The sequence below is a fragment of the Rattus norvegicus genome, chromosome 13, assembly GCF_021556685.1.
Source record: "Rattus norvegicus strain SHRSP/BbbUtx chromosome 13, alternate assembly SHRSP_T2T, whole genome shotgun sequence".
NCBI classification, from domain to species: domain Eukaryota; kingdom Metazoa; phylum Chordata; class Mammalia; order Rodentia; family Muridae; genus Rattus; species Rattus norvegicus.
This window is the reverse complement of record NC_141546.1, coordinates 66,746,059-66,773,511: the sequence shown is the minus strand read 5'-3', so window position 1 is coordinate 66,773,511 and position 27,453 is coordinate 66,746,059. Positions and strand designations below refer to the sequence as shown.

Here is a 27,453-nt window from a genome sequence, read left to right as displayed (position 1 = left end):
GGCGCTGATAGGGCACTGTACAGACTGTTTTGATGAGATCCTGTCTCAAAGGAGGTGGACAAAGTTTCTGAAGATAACACCTGAGGCTCGTGTTCTCGTTCTCTCTCTCTCTCTCTCTCTCTCTCTCTCTCTCTCTCTCTCTCTCCCTCCCCCCCAATATCTTGAAGAGTCACAGATGTGAATGAAGACTGTCCCCATTCACAGGTGCTGTCTGTGTGACTGCTTAACACACGGTCCAAGGATGAAGATGGTTCACACCTTGTACCATGTCCAGGCTGCAGGCGCTTTAGTATTGTGTTGGGTTTGGCAAGCTCTGTTCAACATCGTACCTGAAAAATGGCTTGCTCTAGGCACTTGTGTGGCCACTTCTACTGCAGTATTCCTTATCAGAGAAGTTATCAAAAGCTAATCGTCCCTGTGCTTCCATTAAGTCGAAAGAATGCAGGAGACATTTATACAGAGGAACCCACGTATGTCAATAGCCATATAAAAACAGCTTTAGTCACAGGCCCATTTAAATAAGAAGGTAATGGGTTTTTGTATCCTTCGGAGTTTTCTTCAAGCCCTACTTTGAAGATAAGCTCAAAGGAGAGACTGTGATGGTAATTCTGGCTGGACACTGGAAGAAGACTGTCGGTTAACAGAAATTGCTCAGCTCATGTTGTCTTATAACACAATGACTTGTTTTCCTTTGGTTTGTTAGGAAGGAGTACAGAGGGGGTGTGGCATCGCTTTGTGTGTTAGGAATGTAATTTTCCCCCTGCTGTGTGGCTGAAGTCTCAAGCTGTGGGTAGTGGTTTGAATGGTTTAATTCTGGATCTCCTCCTGGCTAAACTCTTGAAGCCTAAACTCACCAGCGTTTGAGGCTGTCCCCTGCACCGTGCCTTGGTTGTATGTGGGCAAGCCTTCTGAGCATGGCTGGCCAGAGGCGAGACTTGGCGCCTTTGCTCTTACAATGCAATTTTACGTGAAAATGTTTTTCTTTTTCTTTCTTTTTTTTTTTTTTTTTTACATAAAAGTTGACTTTCCTCTAACTTTTCAGGGACATATTGACTGTGTAAAGCAACCCCCAACATCTAGTGAATAAGGACTCACTCTGATATTGAAGGGGCTGGACTTAGTTTCATGAAAAAGTACAGAACTTCAAGAATACTATTTTGGAAATGATTATAGGATGGGCTCCACCCCACAGGGCATGGAGGGTTATGAGAGGTGGCACAGGTATGAAGACCCCACACAGTGCTCATGGTGAGTGTTCAGGGTTTCTCTGACTTGTCTCTGCTTTTAATATATAGTGTATTTGTGTGTACTCGGACACACGTACATATGAGGGCAGAGGGCAGCTCGAAGGAGTCGGTTTTTTTCCTTTACCTTATGGGTCAAACTCAGCTGTCAGGTTTGGTAGCTGGTGCCCTTATCTGTAAGCTGTGTCACTGTCCCAGGTAGAAATAATTTTGTCACTAATATGTTTTTACTAAATATATCCATCTTCAGCTATTTCATGGTGCTTTGAGCTTCACTCCTTAGTGTGGAGGGAGTAAATCATATTTAGGTAGGTTCTTGATACATCCTGAAAAGTGGATTGCAACAGACAGTTCAAAATACTGCTTTGAAAAATATGGGTGCATACAAACACACACACACACACACACACACACACACACACACACACACACACACAGAGAGACATAACATACACAGACACACACAGAGAGACACACAGAGACACACAGAGAGGCACACACAGAGACACACAGAGACACATAGAAAGAGATACACATAGACACAGACACACACATACAGACACATACACACAGAGACACACGCAGACTTAACATGCACAGAGGCACGCAGATACACATACACACACAGAGACACACACACACACACAGACACACACAGACACACAGACACACACACAGACACACACACAGACACACACAGACATACACACAGAGACACATGCAGACTTACATGCACAGAGGCACACAGACACACATACACACACAGAGGCACACACACACAGACACACACACACACAGACACACACACAGATACAGGGGTAGGCCTTTTGTGCAGGAAGAACTGCAATAGTAAGAGTGCATTTTAAAAAATAGTGACAGTTTTGACTTTTGGGGCTCATAATTCCAGAGCCTGTCTGAAGCGGTGTGTAAATTACAATACACATATTTTTTAAAGTAGGCAATCATTTTAGCCTGACGGTGTCAGTTCTGAAGTTTAATCTTTACAAGTTACAGCTGCAGTGAGGAGCATGGTGACATGCTGCGGTTGTGCAGTTGTGACAGGAGTTCTCGGGGGTAAACTGGGGCCGGGTAAACATGGGGGCGAAGCACAAGGGTGCCTGCAGCTGTGGGTACTAATGCGATCCCTGACTTCCCTGTAAGTGCGTAGCTGGACGACTGAAGTTGCTCTGTTTCCTACCCTCAGGGAAGAGTACAGCTTTCCCAATCTGAATTCAAGCTACTGACCAAGCTACTGGAAGGCAGGGCTGTCTTGCTTCTCTTAGAAACCCCCATGGCAGCTGGACCGGCGTACCACTTCGCACTTGGAAGTCACTCAAATGGTGATCAAACTGAAGGAATTAACTTAATTAGTTAAGGGTCTGTAATGTGTTTAAGACCTTGGAGAAATACATTAGATGCAGACATAGTTTATAATAAATCTGTGTGCTAGTTTATTAAGAGCTGTGTCTTAGGCCTCGGGGTGGGGTTTTTGAAACATACTTGACAGAGAAGTTAATACAGGTTGCTCCATTAGTCAAACAGGATGCTCCGTTAAATTACCTCAGTTCTTGATGGGGTCATCTTGATTTGGGGTAGCCATAATTCCCTTGATGAACCCTTCTCTCCTGCTACCTCATTATTTGTCAGCCAATACCGATATCTCTTACTGATTCTCTCAGGGCGTTCTTTACATGTGTATAGTCTTGGACATTCAACTTCAGTGGTAGCAACCAGGGGTTTCCATGTTGGCGCCTGTCCTGGTGCTGAGGTCCTTGGGGAGAGAGCTCTAGCTCTCCCAACTCCCAGTTCATTAGGTTCATAGCTGCTTCCTCCCAAATCACCTGGAAAAAAGCAACATGGAGTCCTGCCCAGTTTTGTGAGCTCCTTCCGCTCCCAGCATCCTATGGCTCTCTCAGAAATCTGTTCTCTTGGGCTGGCCTTACCTCCCTCTAGTTTCTCAGCCAAGTATCCCTTTCAATTTTCTGTCCTTCCTGGAGCTTTTCCACGCTTTTCTGCCCCACAGATGTTCACCCACAGCCCCTTTGCCCTCTCTTCCCTCCACTGTGTTTATACCTGTGAGACACCGAGGTTTCTTTGAGAATGGGCTGCCCTATTATCTTAACCACATCTCAGGAGCCACTTTCTCTGCGTTCCTCCCACCTGCCCCCCAACTGCAGACTTCCTGCTTCCAGCCAGGCTCCTCCCCTCTGCCCTCAGGGGCCTGAGTCCTGCTTTACCCTACAACTCCTTACTCCTCCCACTTTTTTTCCACCCATCAAGCCTTAGATCTTCCAGCACATATCTGCCTCTGCCTGTTTCACAGCCTTCTGCCATCTCAACAGACGTGTTTACAGCACTAGTGAATTGACAGACAGGCACTCCATACCTCATGGGATAGATGGAATTGGAGCACTCCAAGTTCAGGGAACTTTTGGACTTGGTTTTCACTAAATTGATTCCGTGGCGCTGTTGTTGATTTTGAAAACCTCCTAGGTCGTTTGAAAGTACTTGGAGCATCGCACTTCTCTGCGTCTGTGTTGCTTTGAGGTTCCGTCCTCTGCCGCCGGATAGTAGCGAAAGAAACTGTCCTGACGGTGACGGCTATTTATAAAAAAACGTGATCAACAAATCCTCGGAAGCATTTCACAGCTTTCGGTAACAGCCCCAGCCAAAGGCTTCATTACACATCAGGTTCTCCTTGCTAATCACAAATAGAACGGTTTTATTTCATCTTGATCTTGTCCTCTCCTTTAGTTAATATTGCTATAACCTGAGCCGCATCCCCTCTCCGCTAATTTTTTGTGATTTTACAGTTCTCTGTGAGAGTTTGAGAAGCCCCTGGGACACGTTTATGCCAAGCAGAGGGCTGTGTAGCCAAGAGCTACCTTGCCGACGTCACCCCTGAATCCGTAGTGGATATGTTGGCCTGGCCAGTGAGTGGAACCACTTTGACAGAGGATTACAGACTGCAGCCTGGGCAGATGTAATATAGCTCAATGGTTGGGCACGTTTTTAAAAGCAGGTCTGAGGCCATAAGTTTGATTCTCAGCTCCAGAAGAAGGAAAAAAAAATAAAAGCAAAAACTGTACAAGCCAACTGACCTGTTTGTTTGCGGACTGGGCTTTAGAAAATTGGGCTTGAGAAGCAGCTAAGGACCTGGTCGTGCCCAGGGAGACTTGGGTTTAAGTCAGGTTTTCTCTCTGATGCCTCACTGTTACTGGAGGGTGGCAGATATTGCAGGGGTTGAGTTCATCACCGAACCCATGCATTTCACTTCCCATGGTGACTTATGGCTTTTCCTGCCCGAGAAGTATGTTGTTTGCCCTGGAAGGTGGGTTTTTCTTTTCATACCTGTGTTCAGTAAGTTGTGAGTGAAGTGGGTCTCCCAACAGCCCGAGAGGCACTGTGCACGTCACAGCTGCTCCGGATGGCTTCTCCCTGAACTCCCTTGTGGTGAAGGAGGAAGACAGCATTCCTGGGCCCCAGTGTGGGAAAGGCCTTGGCGTCACATGGCTTCTCATAAGAAGATCCGAAGGACCCAGGTAAAGTGAGGCAGACATGGTTCCTGTGTGCCAAGGGGTGACGCCGGTTCTGTCTGCAAGCTCTGCGGAAAGCAATTTTCCTATGACAGCCGTGTAGCAGTTCCTAGGATCGGAAGGTGGTAAGGGACGAAGCAGCGTCTACCTTATTATGAATCTCAAACGGATGCTGTGATGGAGGAATTCACCATCTAGGAATCTCTGAGCGCTGCCGAACGTCTGCCGAAACTCCAGTGTTCTGTTTTCTAGGTCAGGGACCTAGGGCTGAAAGACAGCTTCCCCAAAACATATCTGCTCACCCTCCTCAGGCTGTCCGTGGGATAGCCTCACTTTTGCTGTTTCTCCTGAGACTAAAGAAGCCCTTTCTCGAGTCTGAGTTCTGATCCTTCATGAGTCAAGGAACTCCTTCTGCTGTGAGATTAGTTTGCTCTTTACCTTCCGGTTACTCCTCAAGCACATCTGTTGTTAGTACCTTTGGTTTCAGGTTAGATCATTTTCTTTTCCACATAGAACCTCGGATGTTACACTGGGCAAGCCCACCTACCACTGAGCTGTGTCCCCTGTTCATCATTTACGTACTTTTTGGTCCCAGCTAAATCAATGCTCTTCTGTCCTGCCTACTGAGGCAGAAGAATTGACCGTGTTGCCTAAGTAGTTATTGGTTGGTTGGCAGCTAATAATTGATTTTAGGCTTGGATTTCTTTAAAAAAAAATTTTTTTTTTTAAAAATGAAAATGGTGCTCCCATTTAAAATTCTCTTTAAATGAAGAAGTCTAGTCTGCACCGGGAAAGATAGTGTTGTCGTTGGCCCAAGCGAAGGCGCTTATCTTTATTATTTGCTCCGATAATTTATTGAGCAAACATTTGCCTTTGTTGGTGCCTCTCTCTGTCATCTCTGTGCCTGGCCCTGAGGAGATGCTGGAGAGAGCTAAAGGCCTGGCCCCTGGCTTGGTGGAGTTCCCAGGCGAGCCGGGGAATTGTTGTGTGAACACGGCCGGTGCTGAACACACAAAGCTCAGATAAGAAATCACTTGAGTTGGGAGACAGGCCTACAGGACAGCCATTCTCCCTGGGAGTAGTCACTCTTACTAACACTGCTACCACATGACCTCACGATCCCTCAGGAAGCCTCAGGTTGGACGGTCGAATGTGTGCGGTTTGATAGGTTTTTATTTTTCTCATTCTGTGCATTGCTGGACTCTTAGGCTGGCATTTTGGGACAAACAGGTCTGGAAGGAGGACGATGAAGCAGGCCGCCACGGGCAGACCCTGAGCTGAGGAGCCTCATGGGTACGGCTCTTCGTGGCAGGCAGCTCTTGTCAGCTGAGGGAGAGCTGGAAGCCGAGGCTCATGAGCTGTGTAGAGTTGGCTGTAGAGCTTGGGCTTTTACTCAGCGTCTACGCAGGGGGAGTCACTGGAAGTGGGAAGACGCATAGTTTTACATGGCCTTTTCTTGAGTGTAGAGAAGAGACTAAAGGGGGGTCAACCAGAACAAGTGGACTGTTCTGTTAATGCCCAGCTCAGTCAGGGATACTGAGAGCCCAGTTAATTCTTCTGCAGGCAGATAGGCCAAGGATTTAAAGCTAAACAAAACAGACCAGAACTGTAAGAAAAATGGTGAAGGCTAACTGCTAATACTCTCTGGATGGATCACGCTCGCTAAGACGGAAGTCCGTGTATTGAAGACAGAGATTACTGCGTCAGTTTAAAATACACGTCTTAGTTTTGTCTGTTCTCTCAGGTGGAGAGGCCTAATAGGTAGCTGCCCTTCTGGCCTGGCTTTCAGAAGGGCGGTTGGGGTAGAGTAACAGGCTTGACCTCAGCTCAGTCATCATTTCTTAGCGAATCATTTTGCAATTTCCAGGGCAAGGTTAAATCCCTCCATTCCACCTCCTTACTGTACCATGTGACCCCTCCTCTGTATATCACCCGGTGTCGCAATCGCGTGCACACTTTTTATGATTTTTGGATTAACATTAATTCTGCACCCCAACCGAAGGTTAAAGCACACGAGGGCAAAATTATGTTTCTCTTTGGTCCTTCTATATTAATAAAGAATCCCATTACACAGAGAGGAGAAACAGCACATGTGTGTGTTGAACATATGTGTGTGTGTGTGTGTGTGTGTGTGTGTGTGTATGTGTGGGTATATGTGTATGTGTGTGTGTGTGTATGTGTATGTGTGTGGGTATATGTGTATGTATGTGTGTGTATGTGTGCGCGTGTATGTGTGTATGTGTGTGTGTATGTGTCTGTCTGTCTGTATGTATGTATGTACGTATGTATGTATGTGTGAAATGTTATTGTGATTTGGTTTGAGATTGCCCTGGGAAAGGATCCAAGAAAAAAGCAGAACATTGAGTTCTGGGAAACTCCAGCTTTTATCTGTAATGCGATAGAAAGGACAGAGGAGAAAGTTGCAAAACAGAGGGTCTCAAGGAGGCAAGCAAACTAGGGCAAGAGAGGTGTCTGTGAGACGGGGGTGGGGAGAAAGGATGGAGCAGTGGTGTGTATCAGAATTCTTGCATGAAGGAGTAAAATAATACTGATGAACCTTACCCAGGATTCTTGATGTCTCTTATTAAAAATGCTGGGATTATCTACTTCATTGAAGAATATCAAATATTTCCTCACTCTTCAGAAAAAAAAAAAGCCTTCATTGGCAACTTGCCATTGTTAAACTAGGCTCGGCTCCACACAAAGCCTGAAGTTCAATCAGTGCCTTAGTTTGTGTGCTCAGACTCTCAGTTTGCCACTCTGTAACTTACACCTGAGGAGGTGGTAACAAATTGAGGCTGGGTTTTGGAAGGAAGATGAAACAGCACAAGGTTTAATTGTTGTGGATTTATGACGGCGTATTGATTTATAAGGGGATAAAAATACGTCTTGCTGATGAATAGCTATTAGGACTCACCACACAGTTGCAACATTATGGGAAACGACGGCTAATTGTCTCCTTCCAGAAGTGGAGGCTGAGAAGCGGGGTCATTAACCATGGGTAGTATAAAGGGAAGCCCATGTAGACTCTGGCTTTCTTGTTTTCAGTCTCTGCAGAGAGACTCAAGGTAGAGGTGGGTGATGCACCCTAATACAGTGGGAAGGATATATTAGCTTTGGAGTCAACAGACTCTGTTCAGCTCCCTCCACTTCTAGCTTGCAATCGTGACTTACCGTGGCAATACTTGGCAATAGTACTAAGTGAAGCTAGTGTACTGAGTGTTTACTCCCTCACAGGTGCTGTGCTGAGAGCATTACATACATTCTGTTTAGTGCTCACAGTAGCTAGCTGCGACAATTACTCTTTTTAATTTTATTTTTCTTGGATATTTTATGTATTTACATTTCAAATATTATCCCCCTTTCCCTCTCTTCTTCCCCCCTCCACCTGCTTTTATGAAGATGTTCCCACTTCCACCCACCCACTCCAGCCCCAACACCCTGGCATTACCCTACACTGAGGAAATGAGCCTTCACGGGACCAAGGGCTTTTCCTCCTATTGATGCTGGACAATGCCATCCTCTGCTACATATGTGGCTGGAGTCATGGGTCCCTCCATGTATACTCATTGGTTGATGGTTTAGTCCCTGGGAGCTCTGGGGGGAGGGGGGTGTCTGGTTGGTTGATATTGTTGTTCTTCCTATGGTGTTGCAAACCCCTTCAGCTCCTTCAGTCTTTTCTTTAGCTCCTCCATTAGGGTCCCCCTGCTCAGTCCAGTGGTTAGCTGCAAGCATCTGCCTCTGTGTTTGTCATGCTCTGGCAGAGCCTCTCAGGAGACATCCGTATCTGACTTCTGTCGGCAAGCACTTCTTGGCATCAGCCATAGTGACTGGGTTAGGTGGCTGCATATGGGATGGATCCCCAGGTGGGGCAGTCTTTGGATGACCCTTTCTTCAATCCCTGCTACTCTTTGTCTCTGTATTTCCTCCCATGAATATAGATGGGGACAATTGAGAAGCGGCATGCTTTGACCCTTGGTCTTGTGGGTGACAAGATGTTGTGATGAGACCAGAATCAGTTTCTCCGACTCCATTATACAGCTTTTTAATGATCAACTCCTTGCCAGCTCTGCCCTCTCCTCTGCCCGTTCCCCTTTCCCACGTTTCTATTTGAAGCATAATTACAGACATGGTTATCATCTTGTCTGTGTCTATAGAATACTGTTTCCAAAAGATAAGAACCATTTTTCATATAACCACAATATCATTTCATTCCTCAACTTTTCAGCAATAATTCTTTTTCTATCAAATATCAAAAAAGCAAATTATCTTGATTGATTCTTTTCTTTCTCCTTCCTCTTCCTCCTCCTTCTCTTCCTTTTCCTCCTCCCTTTCGTCTTCCTCTTCCCTCCCCTTCTTCCTCCTTTTCTTCTTCCTCTTCCTCCTCCTCTGCCTTCCTCTTTTTCAATGATTTCTTGGTGACACTCAGGATTAAATGATGTTCATAGCTGAGAAATGCTTTTATAGTTTGGCTTCCTTTCTGTTTATCTGCATTTCTTCCTCAGTTTCTTCTCTAGAGTTTATCTGCTGAAGAAATGAACATGTCTTTAGAGGTTTTTGCATTTTTTATCCTTTACATTCTCTTCTTTCCTGTTCTTTCCTGCACACTGTTTGCTCATCCCGTGGAATGTGGTACACATCCCTTTACATCACAAGAGTGGTCACAAACACCATGCTTCTTCTGGGAGAAGTTAAGAGGCAGCATCTTGACTCGTGTCTCGTAGGTAGCGAGCGAGGTGCTGGGACTGCAGGCCGGGCTCTGGGGCCTTGTTGTTAAGCTGCCCCTCCCATAATGATCCCAGGCCCTTTGAGCCACTGAGGGCCACCGCCGTTGCAGAACAGGTTATAAAGCTAGGTTAGTCTTTTATCTGCACTTGCTAGCTGGGAGTTTTCTCTCATTAAACGTATCAACCATTTGGTAACCTTGAGCTACATGTCTTTCAGTATAATTAATGATTGTTTTTCCTTCCTTCTATTTTAATTAATGTTCACAGTGATGAGCTGATTTTCTCCTATCTTCCAAATGAGACCAGAGAGGTAGCTGTTGTATTGCTTAGGTAAATATCACTGTGAACACATAGATTTTAATGTAATTTCCATTTATACCCCCTGTGATTGTTTATTCCTTTTTGTACTTTTTTTTTTCTAGACAGGGTCTTGCTTGTAGCCCAGGCTAGTCTCCAGTTGACAGTCTTCCGGCTTCAGCCTTCAGATGGTTGTTTATTTTGAAACTCATTCTATGTTTTTCCATCGGGAGAGTCTTTATATTGCTCTTTGAATCCACTTGGCAAGACTAGGAAGTCATTGATAGACTCGCTACTCTCTGGTTTTCAAGGTATTGCAGCTGCACGTTGCATGTTTGTGCCTCAGCTCTTAGTAGGGTAAATGGTGTTTAGATACCAGAGCCTGGATAGTGAGCGTTCTTGCTGCCTCCAGACCTTATTGATTCTTTCTTCCAATGGGAAGAACTAGGAAGGCATATACGTATACACATACCCACCGAGATATGGGTATAAACATATATGCAAATATGCAGATGGAGATAATAATTTATGTGCACATATTTGTATATGTGCATCTTTATACATAATTTTATCTGAGGTTATCAAAAATTTTTTTTTTTTGTCCTTTTAGGAAAAGCAGTGGCATTCTGTAATTCTATTCATTCCTCTTTGCACTTATTTCCCTTTGGAGTTTTCTCATTACATCTTACAACTGTGACTTTGTGGTGTTAAAGTATCCAAATTAAGCATTTGAATAGATGGCTGCTTCTAGTCTTCTGCACTTGAGTTGTAGTGGGGTGTGGTTTCTTTTTACTTGCAAATCAAACAAAAACCCTTGAGTGTACAAGACTCCAGTGGAAAGCCTGGTGAATATTTGTTAGTATTCAATGCCTTATCTTTATCATAGGTTCTAAGAAGTAGAATCACTGGGCCAAAGGATAAATACCATGGGGTTTTGCTCAGTGCAGTCAGCAGTCCCCTGTTGCCCTTAGAAATGCTGCAAGATCCCCAATGGATGCCTGGAAGTGGCAGATTATGCCCAAGTCTATTTTTTTCTAGACCTCTGTTAAAACTTACCTTATAAATTAGACATAGTAAGAAGTTAAAATTGAACAACTGTGACACTATGCAGTAATAAACGTTATTAAAAACATGACTTACATACTTCCAGATGTTTCCATTTAGTATTTTCAGATCCTCACCATTAGATATACTGTGAAACCTTAGTATTTTTGTTATCTGAATCGTGAGAGATGATGACTTCACTACCTGACTCCACCTTGAGTCAGGGTCTGTTGTGTCCCAGGGTCTTTGTGGCCAAGAATAACCTTGAACTTCTGATCTTGGAGCTTTCGGTTCCCAAGTGCTGGGGTAACAGCTCTTGCACCATCGTGCCCAGTTTTATGTGGTGCTGGCCATCAAACCATGGCTGCATGGATTTAGAGGAGCAGCCCAGCCTTCTTTGTATCTCTTCTACAATGAGCTGCCTTGCCTTCTTTCATGGTTCTGGCTCAGGTGCCCTTCCCCCCACGGATCATCTCCCGTATTTCCTTTATTGTTATTTTGGAGATGTGAATCCTAATGTTTGTGAAGTTCTTCTTGGTTCATCGTTTATCATGCTCACTGATTGCACTATTCATTGTATAAATGAATAATTTCATCTTTTTATTGCTTCGTGGTTTTCGAGTCATGCTTTGGAAAAAATCATCCTTATTTTCCAGGCTTTAGAGTAAGACTGTATAATATAATATAATTAATATAGTATAAACCATGCATGTAATTTGTTATTAGCTACAGTAAATATGTAGATGAGATTAATTACAATAATGTATTTCTTTTAACCCCCAAATGTTATTTTAATAAGTAATCTATATTTAAAATTATTGATACTTAAATTTTTATTAGTGTATATTATTCAAAAATAGTTAAGTTTCATTGTATTCCATACATCTGTAGAATGCATTTTGATCATATTGGCCCATGCTAAACATTGTGAGACCACGTGTGTATGTTTTAATTAAAAAAAAAGATTTAAAAAGAATTTTGTAGCTATATATGCATGTGTTTATGTAAACCATGTGTGCAGGGGCCCTTGGAGGCCAGAGGAGAACGTCAGACTCCTGGCGCTGGAGTTACAGGCAGCCTGAGCCACCACGTTGGTGTTAGGGATCGAGCCTAGGACCTGGGCAGGAGCAGCAAGTGGTCTTGACCTCCCAGCATCTTTTTGTTGTGATGTTTTAACTCTTGGCATAGCTCAGCTTTGCCCTACACTTTTGCGGTAAAGACTTGCTCTGTATTTAGGTTTCACAATTTGCAGTTGAAAAGGAGTGGTTTCTATAACTGTGTCCCAAGTGCACCCGTTTCCCAGTAACTGAATGCAGTAAGAGTGCTTGATCTTCACTTTCATTTAGTTAAGAGTAAATCAAATAATACTCAGTTCCCGAGCACGCCGGAGCCACGTGTGGCTGGCAGCTGCCATTTTGGAGAGCACAGTCATCGAGAAACTCACCTATGTCGTGGTGATTCTGTCAGTAATTTTTCACTATCAGTTTATCTCAGTGGATGGTGTGGAGACTGGATCCAATTTCCTCTTCTTTCAACCCGGTTATCTGGGTATTGCAAGCCCCTGCTTAAAGAGTCCATTCTTGCCCATTGGTTTTTAGATAGGCCCCAATTATAGAATTAATTTCCATAAGTAATCAGTTGTACTTCTACATTTTCTATTCAGCTCTGTCCCTTCATGCTCCAGTACCCTGCTGTTTAATCATACCGAATGTAGAATGTATTTTAATATTAAAACCATTCATGGTGTGGTACCATCTCACGCTTGGCCAATCTGTCAAGTGTTGGGCAAAGACATGGAACGGAGGGGCCAAGCCCATGGTGCTGGTGATGTCAGATTGATGCAGTGATTATGGGAGGAGGTTTGGAATATATCATTCCCTTAGCTGTCAGGAGAGTGGGATGGGGTCTCCTTTCAATATGTAGCAAGACTGGAGTGGGAGCAGTAAGCTTGGTTTACCACACCAGCATTCCCAGTCTTCATTTGTGTTGGGTTGGCTTCCCAATGAGGAACCCCCAAACCCCAGTGAGAGTACAAGAATGCCTGGGCAGGGCTGGTCATGGTAGCCACACTCTTGAAATGGCCAATGCATCTGCCAGCTGCACACTGAGTAAGGAGGCTCTGTATTCATACAAGCAGTAGTGAGGGTCACCTACACGTTGGTAAGTCACCCTGAAGTACCCTGATGTCTTGTCCTCCTATAGGCCTGAGTGCTTTTAAAGCTGTCATGTTCGAGGCTCAAGGAAAGACCACTGGGGCTATAACACAGTAGGGCACCATGTAGGTGAGGTTTAAAATTGCTTAAGCAGTCAACGTGCCTTTTTGCGTAATGAGAGAGTTGTGTGCGGGAAGCTGTATTCAGAAAGCAAGGGGATGATGATGATGATGATGATGATGGTGATGGTGATGGTGATGGTGATGGTGGTGGTGGTGGTGGTGGTGGTGGTGGTGGTGGTGGTGATGGAGTGTGGGGGCTGTGGGGGCTGCAGGGTGAAGGCAGGTTGTGCTTGGGAAGGGCCTTGTGGAAAATTCCCTGGGTCCTCGCCTGGTCCAGAGATGGGCATACAGATGCTCCTTTTGCTTCTCGGTTAAAATCTACATGGGTTATTGAGTAATTCCTTGCAAAAGAGGAGCCAAACAGCATTGATCTGAATCCAGACACAGAGGCTAAGTCAAGCTCAAAGTAAATGTATGTGGGAGAGAGCCTAAGCCTGCCTGGTTGTTTGCTTTTGCTTTTTTTTGTGTGTGCTTTTGTTTCTTGTGTCATAACAATGACTTCTCAACTGTATGAAAGACTGAAGGCAGAATTTCCATTTGGTGTCTTGTCAAGCAGCAGGAAGCGTGTTCTCATGTAATATGTGCACACAAGGGACCGTGTCACCAACAGGTACAGTATGTACAGACTTCGTCGGTGCTTCCACAGTAAGCAAAAGAAAGCACGCTACTTAAGTAATCGTCACTACCGTCATTGAGTGAGAGCACGTTCTCCCTCCTTCCATCTCCTTGCTCCCTCCCACCTTCTCCTTCTTCGTCAGGATCTTACATGTATCAGGCTGGTCTCAAATTCACTATGTAGCAGAGTCTGTCCTGGAACTATTAATCCTCCTGCCTCGGCCTCCCAAGGGCTGGGATTATAGGCACGTACCAACCATGCCTAAGGAGAATGCATTTTCATAGCAAACTCCTAATGAGCACGTGTTATCTGCCAGATGCAATATGTGCAGGAGCTCATTGGGTTTGAAATGCAGCCCTGTGGAAAAGCAGACGCGGTTTCCCCTTTGTAGATTGATAAACGGTTGCCTAAGAGGATAAACGACTTGTCTGAAGTCACACAGGAAGCACATGGTGGACTATGCATGCACGTTTATCCGGCCTCCAAATCCACATTCATAATTTCTGTTTCAGACCATTCTAACTTCTGCTCTTTCTCTCTGTCCAGTGCTTCAGCTTTTCCTCTGTTCCTTTTTGCTGGATGGATTGTTTCTACCTCCTAAGATTTTAGACAAGGAAACCCCTCCGTCTTTCGGGAGCAGCCCTTCCTGATATCTCAGTTGAGTTTTAAACATCAGTCGTAGACTTCCTTCACGGCGGAATTGTTAAGTGGTTGCTTCCTGCCTCTCTGACTTGCATGGATTTCTTGATGTGAGTGGATCTGGTTCTGTGGGAGGCCCGTCTCTGCGTCTGATTCCTTGTTTTTAAATACAAAGCCTTCCTCAGTATGCGTCCTTCAGACTAGCCTGTACTCCCAAACCTTTCTTAGGTACAAACTCCACCAGCGTCTCTCTCAAACTTGTCAGGTTGTGGTACCCATGATGGTTTCTTGCTTCCTAAAGAACCTACACTTTCCCACTTATAATAACAAACAAGCTGTGCTCCTGATCTTTTATCTTTGGTATTACAGTTTTTTTAAAAAGCAGAGTAGTGGTAATTCTTACTTTGGCTTGATGGTACAGATGTGTGTCTTTGCAAGTCCCCAGGGCTACTCCTCCCTTCTTTCTACTGATATTTCCATCACCAACTGCAGCTGAGAAGGGGGACTGGGCGACAGGATAGGAAGGAAAATTCAAATGAGCATTTGGTTGCTAGGGAACCTGGTTTACTCAGAGATTATGACTTCCAAAAATTATGTAGAAATGGCAGGAGAACTCCTTGGGAGCTGCTGTCCCTTCTTCTGATTCATGTCTCTGTGGCCGTTGTGCCTCTTCCCCTGAGAGTGGATATACTCATTGTTTCAAGGAAGTGAAAGTGGAAAAAAAAATAAATAAAAACTAGGGATGTAGGTCAGTGGTGCAGTGCCTTCTTAGCACATAGGATGCATAGGTTCGAGCCCCAGCACCAGCGGAAGGCAATAATGTCTTAAAATCAAAAAGAGAAAGTCAGAAAAAACGAGAAAGTTGGGGTAAGAGTGAAAATGGTGGCTGCCTTGTACGACTTTTCACATCTCTGGTGAACTGTAGGTCTTCGTGTGCCTCTTGATGACCAAGGGAGGCACTGTTAGAATGACCGACAGGCTACATTTTTGTATTTCCTCCATTTTTGCTGTTTCGAGTCTCTGCCGAGTCAGCTTTAGGTTCAAGGATAAGGAAACGTACGATTGCATGGTATAACCTTTGCTCTGTGTGAAGATGAAATCTTCAATTTTTCCACTTTAAAAAAAAAATCATGTTTCTGATTAGTTAAGTTAGAAACTAACCACATTTTCCCCTGCACAAACTCCTCTGGTTGGAGGAGAGGCACAGTGTGTAAATGTGGAAAGGGAGAGCAGGGAGACCCAGCTTGGCTGTCTCCCACTCTGTCAGATCATGCACTCCCCATTTCTGGGACTCTTTTTTGGCTCTTAAATGTCACAGAGATAGGATTCAAGTGAAGGCCAGGGATCAATGCCAGTGACAGAGAAGGAAAAACAACCCTATATATGATCAAGTACTGGTTTTGGGAGGTGTGATTTCTGTTTGAAGGTGTGGCTAGCCTACTTGTTAAGTGGCAAGGAAGATAGGAATGGGGAGAGGATTCTTCATTGGACTAGCGCTGCCTGCCCTCAGAGGCCCCGACTACAACGACGTCCTTGCAATGTAGGAAATGCATTCAGGATGCTTTCCCCAGTGATTGCTCCATTAAAGGGCTATTCAGGAAAGACTTGAGCCTCGTTCTGACCCTGTTCCATTGTGTGGAGTAAGGGAACCTTGTGGAGACTGGTTCAAATGTGGATGCATGTAACAGTAAATGAGCCTTTCCCCTCTGCCCTTGTCCCTTCGCCTCTCTCGCTGTGTGGAGTTGAATCTTTGCTGTGGAACTAACTATGCTTGTCATGCTTTATGTGTTCAAACCGAGTGAGGAAACAATTAAATACATACATAGACACTATTTCCTATAATCGAATGGATATACATTTATCTGGTAGCTTTTAATGGGAAAAAACTAAAGAAATCTACCAGGTGATGTCTTCTTTCTAAGCTGAATGAACCCGTCCCCAGGGGTCCCATGTCCAGCTCCACTCCACTCCCTTTGTGCAGTGTGTACATCTGCCAGCCCAGGGCATGCTCATCTAGAAACTCAGACACGTTTCCCTCTTGAGCAAACACAATTCAGCATCCTGGGTTGCTTTGATAGCTTTAATAAATAGGTTGTTAATAAATCTGTGTTCCCTTGGAAGCATGATGGCTTTTCTGGGAATGAGGAGCAGCAAACAAGAATGTTTAAGACAGGGCATGAGATCTCTGGCGAACTAGTCATGGTGACTGGGATGCTACATGAGTGTGATGTTTAATATAGGTGCTCATTTATTCCTTTTTATCAAGTATGCCTAAAGTGTGTGTGTGTGTGTGTATATGTGTGTGTTGTGTGTCTGTGTGTCTGTGTCTATATGTGTTCGTATGTGTGTGTGTTGTATATGTGTTGTGTCTATGTGTGTGTGTGTCTGTGTATGTGTTGTGTACCTGTTGTGTGTATATGTGTGTGTATGTTGTATATGTGTGTCCATGTCTATATGTGTGTGTGTGTCTATATGTGTGTGTGTCTATATGTGTGTGTGTCTATATGTGTGTGTGTCTATATGTGTGTGTGTGTCTGTGTGTGTGTTGTGTACCTGTTGTGTGTATATGTGTGTAAGCTGTGTGTGTCCATGTCTATATGTGTGTGTGTATGTCTGTGTGTGTCTGTTGTGTACCTGTTGTGTGTATGTGTGTGTGTATGTGTGTCCATGTCTATATGTGTGTGTCTATATGTGTGTGTGTATGTGTATGTCTGTGTATGTCTGTGTGTGTGTCTGTTGTGTACCTGTTGTGTGTATGTGTGTGTATGTGTGTCCATGTCTATATGTGTGTGTCTATATGTGTGTGTGTATGTGTATGTGTGTGTGTTGTGTATGTGTTGTGTGTATGTGTTTGTATGTCTATGTGTGTGTGTGTGTGTCTGTGTGTTTGTGTGTGTGTGTGTTGTATACCTGTTGTGTGTATGTGTGTGTGTGTATGTTGTGTATGTGTGTCCATGTCTATATGTGTTTGTGTGTGTGTGTGTATCTGTGTGTCTCTGTGTGTGTGTTTTGCACCAAGAGTCATGATGGCGGGAAGAGTTTACAGATGCAGTGTCTGGTCCTTGTTTGGGTGGATGGGATAGTGGCTATCGGGAGAGGAAGAGAGTTTAGAGTCCATCAGGTAGCACTGGGAGTCTGGCTTCTGGTTCTCACATCTTATTAACCTGGCGTCTAACCTTGTTAGCTCAAATGACTGATATCACTCAGAGTAGTTGAAGGATTAACAGGCAAGTGACACCAAGCTCAGGCAGTCAGGGCAGAGAAGTCTCATTCCCTCAGGAATTCCCGAATCTCCGTGCCGAGTAGGTAGATGACTCAGTACGCTTGGTAAAACATTAAAATTGCTCTATGAAAACTGGGAAGCTTGTGGATGTTAATATTATTACATCGCAGTGGGGAATGGCTTGTTTTTGGCGGTGGTGTGTCTGAAAATTAAACATAAACCCTGAACTGAAACCTTACTTTTCAGTGACTGGATGGATGGGCAGCTGAGTGAACCCCAAAGCTCAGTCAGTTATTCCACGGCAGCCACGGAGTTCAGAAGGTTTGTGCTTATAGACATGAGCTCCTGCCTTTGAAGAGACTCCAGCATCTCATAGCAGAACCTGCTAGGAGTGGGAGAACGCTGTTGTATTGCCTTGATTTCTGTCTCTCTGCCTCTGTCTCTCTCTTCTTTCTTTCATTCAAATCCAAACCGACAGTGGATTGTGATGGGGTCATTTGCTTGGACCTGGGGCTCTGTAAAATTAAAACTATAAAGTAAATGTTAGTTGTCATGAGGCGTGGTGGCGTACATCTTTAAGTCCAGCACTTAGAAGGCAGAAGTAGGAGAACTCTGTAAGGTCAAGGCCAGTGTAGTCTACTTAGAGAGTTCCAGAGCTACATAGAGGGACCGTCTCAAAAAAAAAAAAAAAGTGTTCTATCCAAGAGGGATTTAAAACAACAACAACAGCCACAGCAACAAAACCTGTTTGTTTCTTGAGGAGAGGAACCCCTGCAGAGACCTCTGGAGTGGCAGTCACGGGTAATGCTAACTGGACAGAGTACAAAGGTGTGTTTTCCTGAAGGCTCCATCTTCCGTAGGGGATTCTCTGACATTTGAAAAAGCTGTTGTAAACGGTCAGATTTCACCACGCTTTCTACTACAATCCAATCTGATGAAGCCTCATGCATAACAAAAACAACACATTAGGGGCCCTTTATCTAACGCCACAATGCTCTCTCAGAACGTCTGTGCCTTTTGCTGTTCTCACAGTGACCCAGTGGGCTTAGATGTCAGCATTCTGTCTATCGGAGACTACCTAGAGTTATTTCAGGAAGAAGGCAGGGCGTGGGTAGTTCCCAACAGTCTTCTTTTTCTTTTGTTTAGACTTGTTATTTTAAATTATGTGGGTGTGAAGGGGTTCAGGGATGGGTTTGTGCATATGAGGCAGGTGACCACAGAGGTGAGTCGTGTTGGATTCCTCTGCAGCTGGTGTTGCGGGCAGTTGGAACCTGCCTGACTCCGATGCTGGGAACCTAACTGCAGTCATCTGCAGGAACGATGCACTCTTCCCTGCTGGGCTATCTCTTTACACCCAACACTGCCATTTCATTGGTCGTTTTTTTTTGTTTTTGTTTTTGTTTGTTTGTTTGTTTGCTTGTTTGCTTGCTTTTGTTTTTGTTTATTTTGGGTTGTTGTTGTTGGTGGTGGTGTGTGTGTGAGAGAGAGAGAGAGAGAGAGAGAGAGAGAGAGAGTGTGTGTGTGTGTGTGTGTGTGTGTGTGTGTGTGTGTGTTTGCTTCTCTTCATTTTTACTCTGTACAAAAACAGATTCCTTTACAATTTGGGGGAAAGCTCAACCTGTGGTTGTCTAAAATTGATAGGATTTTGCTGTGCTGAAAGCCTTGGTCTGGGGGCATCCCGAATTCCCACTCCACAAACTATTCTTCGTTCTTTGCCGGTTAGATTCCTCTCATGTTGGATCTGATTCTGATCCTAACCTAGTGTAGGAAGAAGTTTCTTCACAATACGGGGAGGAGGTAAAGGAACCAGAGTGGAAATCCTGGAAGTGGGAACGTGGGCTGTGGACTTAGGAAGGGAGGGGGAAATCTGCAGAAAATGAACTCAGTGGAATTTAGGGCAACTTCTGTCCCATGTGCGCCCGATTGAAGGGTTTCTTCATGGGTGCTGGCAAATTCAAACAGGAAGAAAGTGAGCTTTGCCAAAGGATTAGTATTCTCTTGGTCATGAATTACCAACTCCTTCCAGAACAGCAATTAATCTCTTGCCGAGTGAGGGCCTTGCACTGCCTATCTGGGCAGCTCCAGTCTCACCTTGCTCCAGGCCAGGCTCATAGTGGGCTTGACAAATATATACTGAACTGAATTAAGTGTGTTGACTCCAGGAGCTCCCAGGACTTATTGTTTCATATCCTTCCACTCTGAGTTACTGAGTAATATCCTACGGTTCTAGCCATACCCCAGTTGGCTTTCCTCTTATTTATGCCTTTCCCCTACAGTACACCAGAGCAGCTACCGGCTAAAGAGAATCAAAGCATTTATTTAAATTTGTGTAAGGGCAGGGAAAGAGATAGCAGAATGGGGGATAAAGGATGAAATATTGACGAGCTTATGGGAAATAAAAGTGATATATTAAACATTCTCTACAGAGAAGAAGTTATAGAGATGGTGGGAGATTTACTCTTTCAATATGAACTGAAGTATAATTTATCTAAAAATTTAAAGTAACATCTGTAACAGAGTTTCTATGGCAAAATCCTTTCTCTAGCAGCCCCAACAGGCTGTCCTCTGTATGCAATTAAAGAAGCGAGCCCTGGAGAGCAGGGGGTTTTAGGCACCGTGATGGCATCTGTAAGGGGAACAAGTAAAGGGGTCCACTGATCCCCAAACCCATGGTCACACCTCCAATGTGTGTTAGGGAAAGAACTGGAGTGTCAGTCAGAGATCTGCAGACCTAGGCAGTTGCAGTCAAAGTGGGGTCTGGTCAGTCTTTTTCTTGGTTCCAGTTCTGAAAGGTGGTTAAAGAAGCCCTTACTGGTTCTGGAGGAGGGTTCATACTGCTTTTGTAGAGGACCTGAGATTAGTTGAAACTCCACCTCCAGATCTGATGCCCCCTGTCTTCTGTGGACACCTGCACTCACGTGAAACAACCGCTCTCCATAAACATGATTAAAATTAGTATTAATAAGGAAGGCTTTACTACTGGTCCAAAACATACAGGAAATCTAGGACTCAATGAGAAGATCAAACCTAAGGATAATAGGTATAGAAGAGAGTGAAGACTCCCAGCTCAAAGGACCAGTAAATATCTTCAACAAAATCATAGAAGAAAACTTCCCTAACCTAAAAAAAGAGATACCCATAGACATACAAGAAGCCTACAGAACTCCAAATAGATTGGACCAGAAAAGAAACACCTCCCGTCACATAATTGTCAAAACACCAAACGCACAAAATAAAGAAAGAATATTAAAAGCAATAAGGGAAAAAGGTCAAGTAACATATAAAGGGAGACCTATCAGAATCACACCAGACTTCTCGCCAGAAACTATGAAGGCCAGAAGATCCTGGACTGATGTTATACAGACCCTAAGAGAACACAAATGCCAGCCCAGGTTACTGTATCCTGCAAAACTCTCAATCAACAGATGGAGAAACCAAGATATTCCATGACAAAACCAAATTTACACAATATCTTTCTACAAATCCAGCACTACAAAGGATAATAAAGGGTAAAGCCCAACATAAGGAGGCAAGCTATACCCTAGAAGAAGCAAGAAACTAATCATCTTGGCAACAAAACAAAGAGAAGAAAAGCACACAAACATAACCTCACATCCAAATATGAATATAACAGGAAGCAATAATCACTATTCCTTAATATCTCTCAACATCAATGGCCTCAACTCCCCAATAAAAAGACATAGATTAACAAACTGGATACGCAATGAGGACCCTGCATTCTGCTGCCTACAGGAAACACACCTCAGAGACAAAGACAGACACTACCTCAGAGTGAAAGGCTGGAAAACAACTTTCCAAGCAAATGGTCAGAAGAAGCAAGCTGGAGTAGCCATTCTAATACCAAATAAAATCAATTTTCAATTAAAAGTCATCAAAAAAGATAAGGACACTTCATATTCATCAAAGGAAAAATCCACCAAGATGAACTCTCAATCCTCATCTTCGGTCGGTTTATATACAAGTGTGCAATTTCTAGGCTTGAAAGTAAAATGATGCTATCTGGTGCTGGATAGAGGAGCGTTATTTTTTATTATGGCAGCTTGCTATTTTTGTAACATGGTGATTTGGTTGAACACAATAAAGTACAGTAGTAACTGATCTCCCCTTCTTCCTGGATGAGTGAGGAGATGATTAAATGTTGATGTCAGCATCCTTGAGCATATTCAGATGAGCTTCTGCTTCTGTTGAAAAGGATGCTGTGTTTGATTGTGGTCCGAAGCTTTGAAGCACTACTTGGCATCTCCTTCCTTGGAGGTCTCACTGTTTAAACATAACAGATTTGATAGCTTGTTGGTAAGGTGAGGTCCAGCTTGTCTCCACTAGGTCATCTTCATGTGAATCCGGTGGTTATACGGTTTTGTTTTAGGGATATTTCATTTTTTTAATAACGGTTTTAGCTGACATTCATGGAGAGAATGAATCCTTAGAAGTGTGCCACTAGTGAAAGGAAATCCTGTCTAGAGTATGTTTCTTTACAAAGCTGTGTCACACCATCCTTTGGGCCCTCTGCTGGAAAAGTAGAATCAAGACTCAAATAATGCCTTTTAAATTGTATCCTCTAGTATTATAGATGTAGGACAGTACTGTATCATACCTCTGTGGATATAAAATAGCTTGTACCTGCTTTATGATACGTAGTAGTGACCGTGCTTTATCAGAGCTGTTTTTACTGATGTTGCTCAGAATGTTTTCTTTCCAGATGATGATTGAGAAGCTAATTAAAAAAAAAAAATGGTGCCAGGTACCACAAGAGTAACAGAACTGTGCTGTTTTCTCGGGTTTTGTTTTTTTACTTTTTTTTTTTTTAATGGAGTGTGCTGGATGTCTCTACAGTTTTGTTCAGATGACTGCAGAACCTGGAAAAGCTGTTGCTGCTGTTGATGCATAACACACTGCTATTATTGGTCTTTTTATATAAATATAAATATATTTATATATATTAATATTTATATAATATTATTTATATAATATATATTTATATAATTTATATAATTTATATAATATATTAATATATTATATATAAATTTATATAATTTATATAATATATATTAATATTTATATAATATAAGATATATAATTTGAATTTTTTTGAAACTTTAGCTGTGCTGTCAACTTTGGAAAAAAGTATCCCCGTTTACTGTGTTGAGTTGGCACTGTACAGAAATTAACAGCCATATTGGTCTAGAAATGTTGAACTTAAGTTTTTTCCATTTGTACAGGGGTAACACACTGTATTAAATATGTAAGGTCTTAAAAAAAATAAGGAAGGCTTTAGTGCTCGAAGCGGTAAGGTGGTTCTCAGGAGGCATTCCTGGGTAGAGCTTTTCTCCTGTGGGTTATCACCTTCATCTGCTGGGTGGTCTGTCCTGGGAGGTTTTGAAGTTCCTGGAATCCATGGTGATTCTAGAAGAAGGGTTAAGGACAATGACACCTCTGTGCTTTTAGCCAGAGCAAGGTCTATAGACACAGAATGTAGGCAGAAGTCAAGCTTTCATCTCTTAGTTCCACTGTGGGCCAAGGGAGCAGCCCTTACTTTTTAGCAGAAGCAGCTAGGGGGAAAAAAAGTCTTGATTTATCTAGGAAAACAAGCTGCAGGTTTCTTCTTATTGCAGAGTTTTATTGATATGGCCCATAAAAAAAATACTATGTAAGCTAAAAGATCTGTGAATAACATGTCTGAGAAACGCAGCATTAGAAGCAATGTTTGATAATTGTATAGATGAGATGCTTAAAGAGATTGGGAATTGTCTTGGGACCGTTCGCTTGAAATACAGGATGAAAAATTTTTTAATAGCTCTAGGATTTTATGCCTTCACCCTAAGTCCTGAAGATGCTGAGTGGGCAAATTGTTACAGCACAAGCGTAGTGTAGACCGCTCTGTAATTTTGGAACAGCTACTGCTAGTTCATCTCCGGGTGGACACATTTCTGCAGATTGAAATGGACTACAATGGATTCTGAATAGCTAAAACTCACTAACGGTTTATGATGGTATTCAACAAGAATTTGCAGTCAGGTTTTAGATTTTCTTTCTTTCTTCTTTTTTTTTTTTTTTGATTCTTTTTGGAGTTCTGTAGACATTTGTTTCTTTAGGTTAGGGAAGATTTCTTATATAGTTTTGTTGAAGATTAGATTTTCTTCTAATATAATTCTTCTGGTTTATTTTATCTGGCACAATGAAAGTTTAATTTACCAAAAAAACATCTCTTGAAATCTCTGTCAACTGATGTTGCTTCTCTTGGGCAACCGTGGAGTCCTACGTAGGTAATGTAATACATTTTTCCAGTTCTGTACTTTACTGATAGTATGTCACTGTTTAAATTCGAATCTTTCTACCTAAGGGATAGTTTATGATCAGATCCAAGATCTGAGAGTCCCCTCTAGTTCTAGAATTTACCTGCTAAGTGGACTTGCTTTGAGGCTGTGGAGGTCTACTGGGCAGGACCAGAGGATGCTCCTTGTTCATGACTGACAAGTGTGGATGCTTCTTATTTGTGACAAGAAGGGATGCTAATCTGTTGTTTGGAATGAGTTGCTGAGCACCTGGTGCTTTCCCACTGTCCGTCTGTTGGTTGGTCCGTCCTGGAGAGTGAATGACATCTTCTCTTAACCTACATCCAGCATCTAGTTTAAGGAAAGAGTGCTGACCACGTGGTTTCCTCAGAGCCCATTCCTTTCACAAACCCAAGTTTAGTCTGGGCCCACCTGGTTCGCTTCCCAGAGTTCCCAGAGTCATGTGAGATACTAAACTTACCTGACGCTAATGCCACGGGTGGGAGATTCACAAGACGATTGCGTGTTTATAAATTATTTGACAGAGCTGTCCATCATCGTGTGGAACCTCTGAGGAAATGGGGCATTTGTTTGCATTAAACTCCTGTCTGCCTGCAAGTGGTGGATTCTGTGATGACTATATCATTGGCTGGTTTCTAGGTTTCTGTTTACTTTAATTACTTCATTTCTGTCACCCACATTTAAATATCATTCGGGTGAGATACAACAAAGCTTTTCTCAGGAAGTAATGAAGCCAGGTTCAGTTACATCATTTGAAAAAGATGGCAAGTCATTTCACCGTAGTGGGCTGCGGGGCCTGCAGGGCCTGCAGTGAGGCTTCTTGTGTGAGGAATGTGTACTTGAAGATGTATCTTAAGGACTCCGGTCTAGAACATATTTCTGTGCTTGAGAATGTTCTGACGGGAGGTAAGCATCCCTTAGCAGGAATGAAATAAATTATGCTTAGGCACTTATTAAATATTTTTTGGCGTGTATGTGTTTGAGTGTGTGTGTATAAGTATGTGTGTATGTATGCATGTGCGTATGTATGAATGAGTGTGTGTATGAGTATGTGTGTGAGTGTTTATGAGTATGTGTGTATGTATATATGTATGTATATATGTATGAGTGTGTGTATGTATGAGTGTGCATGAGTGTATGTGTGTATGAGTGTGTATATGTGTATAAGTGTGTGTTTGAGTGTGTATGTATATATGAGTGTACGTATGAGTGTGTGTGTATATGAGTATGTGTGTATGAGTGAGTGTGTATATGAGTATGTGTATATGTGTGTATGCGTATGTGTTTGAGAGTGTGTGTATATATATATATGCATCTGTGTATGTATGTGAGTGTGTGTGTATATGAGTATGTGTATATGATTGTGTGTATGTGTATAAGTGTGTGAGTGTGTGTGTATATATATATATATGAGTGTGTGTATGTATGTATGAGTGTGTGGGTATTTGAGTATGTGTGTATGAGTGTGTGTATGAGTATGAGTGTGTGTGTTCATGCATAGGGATCAACTTCAAGTGCTGCTTTTTTGAGACCGGGTCTCTCACTGCACTAGGACACTCTCAGTAGGATAGCTTCGTTGTCTGGCGAGCACTGGGGATCTCCTGTCTCTCCCCCCTCAGCACTGGGTAACAAGTGCACAGCATCATGCCTGGCTTTTTTTTTTTTTTTTTTTTAAAAACCAAGGGTTTAGGGGATTGAACTCAGGTCTTCAAGCTTGTAAGGCAAACACTTTAACAACTAAGCGATTGCCCTTTTCCTATTTATTTATTTCTTAAAGAATCACAATAATAAAGACAAAAAAATGCCATAGTCATGTAAAGCCAGAATGTTCATATCTAGAAATAACATAGTATAATGCCTGCCTAAGGTCATCCAAGTCAGTCTACAAAGCTGACCCCAAGTTTCCCTGCAGCCACTTGAAGAAGCATGATTGGTTACGGACTCAGTTATTAGGTAAAAATATATCATTGCTCTGGACAAGCGTGCTATTTCTGCTACTATACAGGGCGGGGGTGGGGGTGGGGGTGGGGTGTTCTCCTTGAACATTGGCAGTCTAGCTTTACCTGGGAAATGCCACGGTTCCTTCCCCAGGATGCCTAACAATTCTGTTGATGACGGCAGGCGTGAGCTTTGCAAGACACCACTCTCATCTTTTGGGATGAGGTCAACACAAGGTCCCACAAGCAAGAGGAAGGAACCTGGTCTCCACAGTTCCTCCCGCCGTCTGCCGGGGAGAACTGTGTTGCTGGAGTGAGGCTGCAGTGTCCTCTGTGAGCAGATTTCAAATTCAGTCAGGAGACTGATTGAGGCCCCCATACGCCGTGGTGTATGGGTGTTACTAAACAGCACGTGAGAGAAACTCTTGATGCTCTGGTATCCAGGCCTGGGGGTGTAGCTCACAGAAGTGCACCTGACTAACAGATGGATCCGGGACTCAGTCCTCAGCATAGTACATATTCCCCGGTGCCAGAGAATGGAACAATGTAATATCTGCCATCCAACCCCTAGGGTGAAGCTCATCTCCAAATCCTCATGAAGATGATGGTGGATTTGTAGTCAGTGCTGGCATTCATTAGAGCTAAATCTCTTTCGCTCAGAGCGACTGCGAATTGGGGAGCGAGAAGTTTGCTTTGGATTAGCATCCTTGTACCGTGCGAGCATGCGAATGGTGTCAGAGTTGGTTCTGTTAGCTTCGCTCATGTGCGTGAAGCCTGGAGAATATTGCTTTCCTGGGTTGGTCGGCTCTGCAGCTTGGCAGTGAGGCTCTGCAGTAGTGGTGCCAGACCTCACCATACCAGGTGAGTGTCTCTAAAGAGCACCCAGGAGGCTGAGGCATTGAGTGTAAGAACAAACAGGTCGCTGTCATAGGGAAGGAAGTGACAGCTCCCCTCATCCTTGTTCTTTTTCCCAGAGCTATGGGGAAACGTGTCTCTGTCATTGAAACTATTGCTGTGTGTGGCCGAGGAGGCCATCTTGTCAGGCCTGCTTTTCTTATTTCTGTTTTGTAAATAAGAAAGGAAGCTAAATACAGGAGAGGAGAGGTGTCCTACTTTGCTCCCTGTTGTTGAAACCAGGGCCAAAAGCAACTTGGGGAAGAAAAGATTTATTTCAACTAATGTTTGCAGCCCGTCACTGAGGGAAGTCAGGACAGGAACCTGGAAGCAGGAACTGACACAGAGGCCGCGGAGGGGTGATGCTTAGTGGCTTTCTCTCCGTAACTTGCTCAGCCTGCTCTCTTTGGTCCTGCAGTGCCAATGTCCCTAGTGGGCAGTGCCTTCCCACATCAATCATTAATCAAGAAGGTGCCCTACAGACTTGGCTACAGGCCGGTCTGACAGAAACAATTCCTTAGTTAAGGTTCCCTACGCCCAGATATTGTCTAGGTTTGGGCCAAGTTGACGAAAGCCAACTAGCATAAAGGGGACAAGTCAGATCCAGGAAGGTGGAGCTAGGAGGAAGGAAAGTCCCTCTGCCCTTGTGTACCTCTGGGCAAACACCACAGATAGATTTCTCCGTCAGTCTAGGGGTACTGTTGTGC

The 27,453-nt window shown here is 43.5% G+C and overlaps 1 protein-coding gene and 1 long non-coding RNA gene across 4 annotated transcripts in view; one reads left to right on the top strand and one right to left on the bottom strand.

Annotated features, from left to right (window-relative positions):
- C13h1orf21 (similar to human chromosome 1 open reading frame 21) overlaps positions 1 to 27,453 on the top strand; it is a 217,115-nt gene that overhangs the window by 2,464 nt on the left and 187,198 nt on the right.
- On the bottom strand, positions 21,627 to 26,830 carry LOC148001678 (uncharacterized). Its single transcript, XR_015636012.1, has 5 exons — positions 25,979 to 26,830; positions 24,376 to 24,464; positions 24,019 to 24,203; positions 22,966 to 23,025; positions 21,627 to 21,882 (listed from the first exon to the last, which is right to left on the bottom strand). It is a non-coding gene; the product is annotated as an uncharacterized LOC148001678 (long non-coding RNA).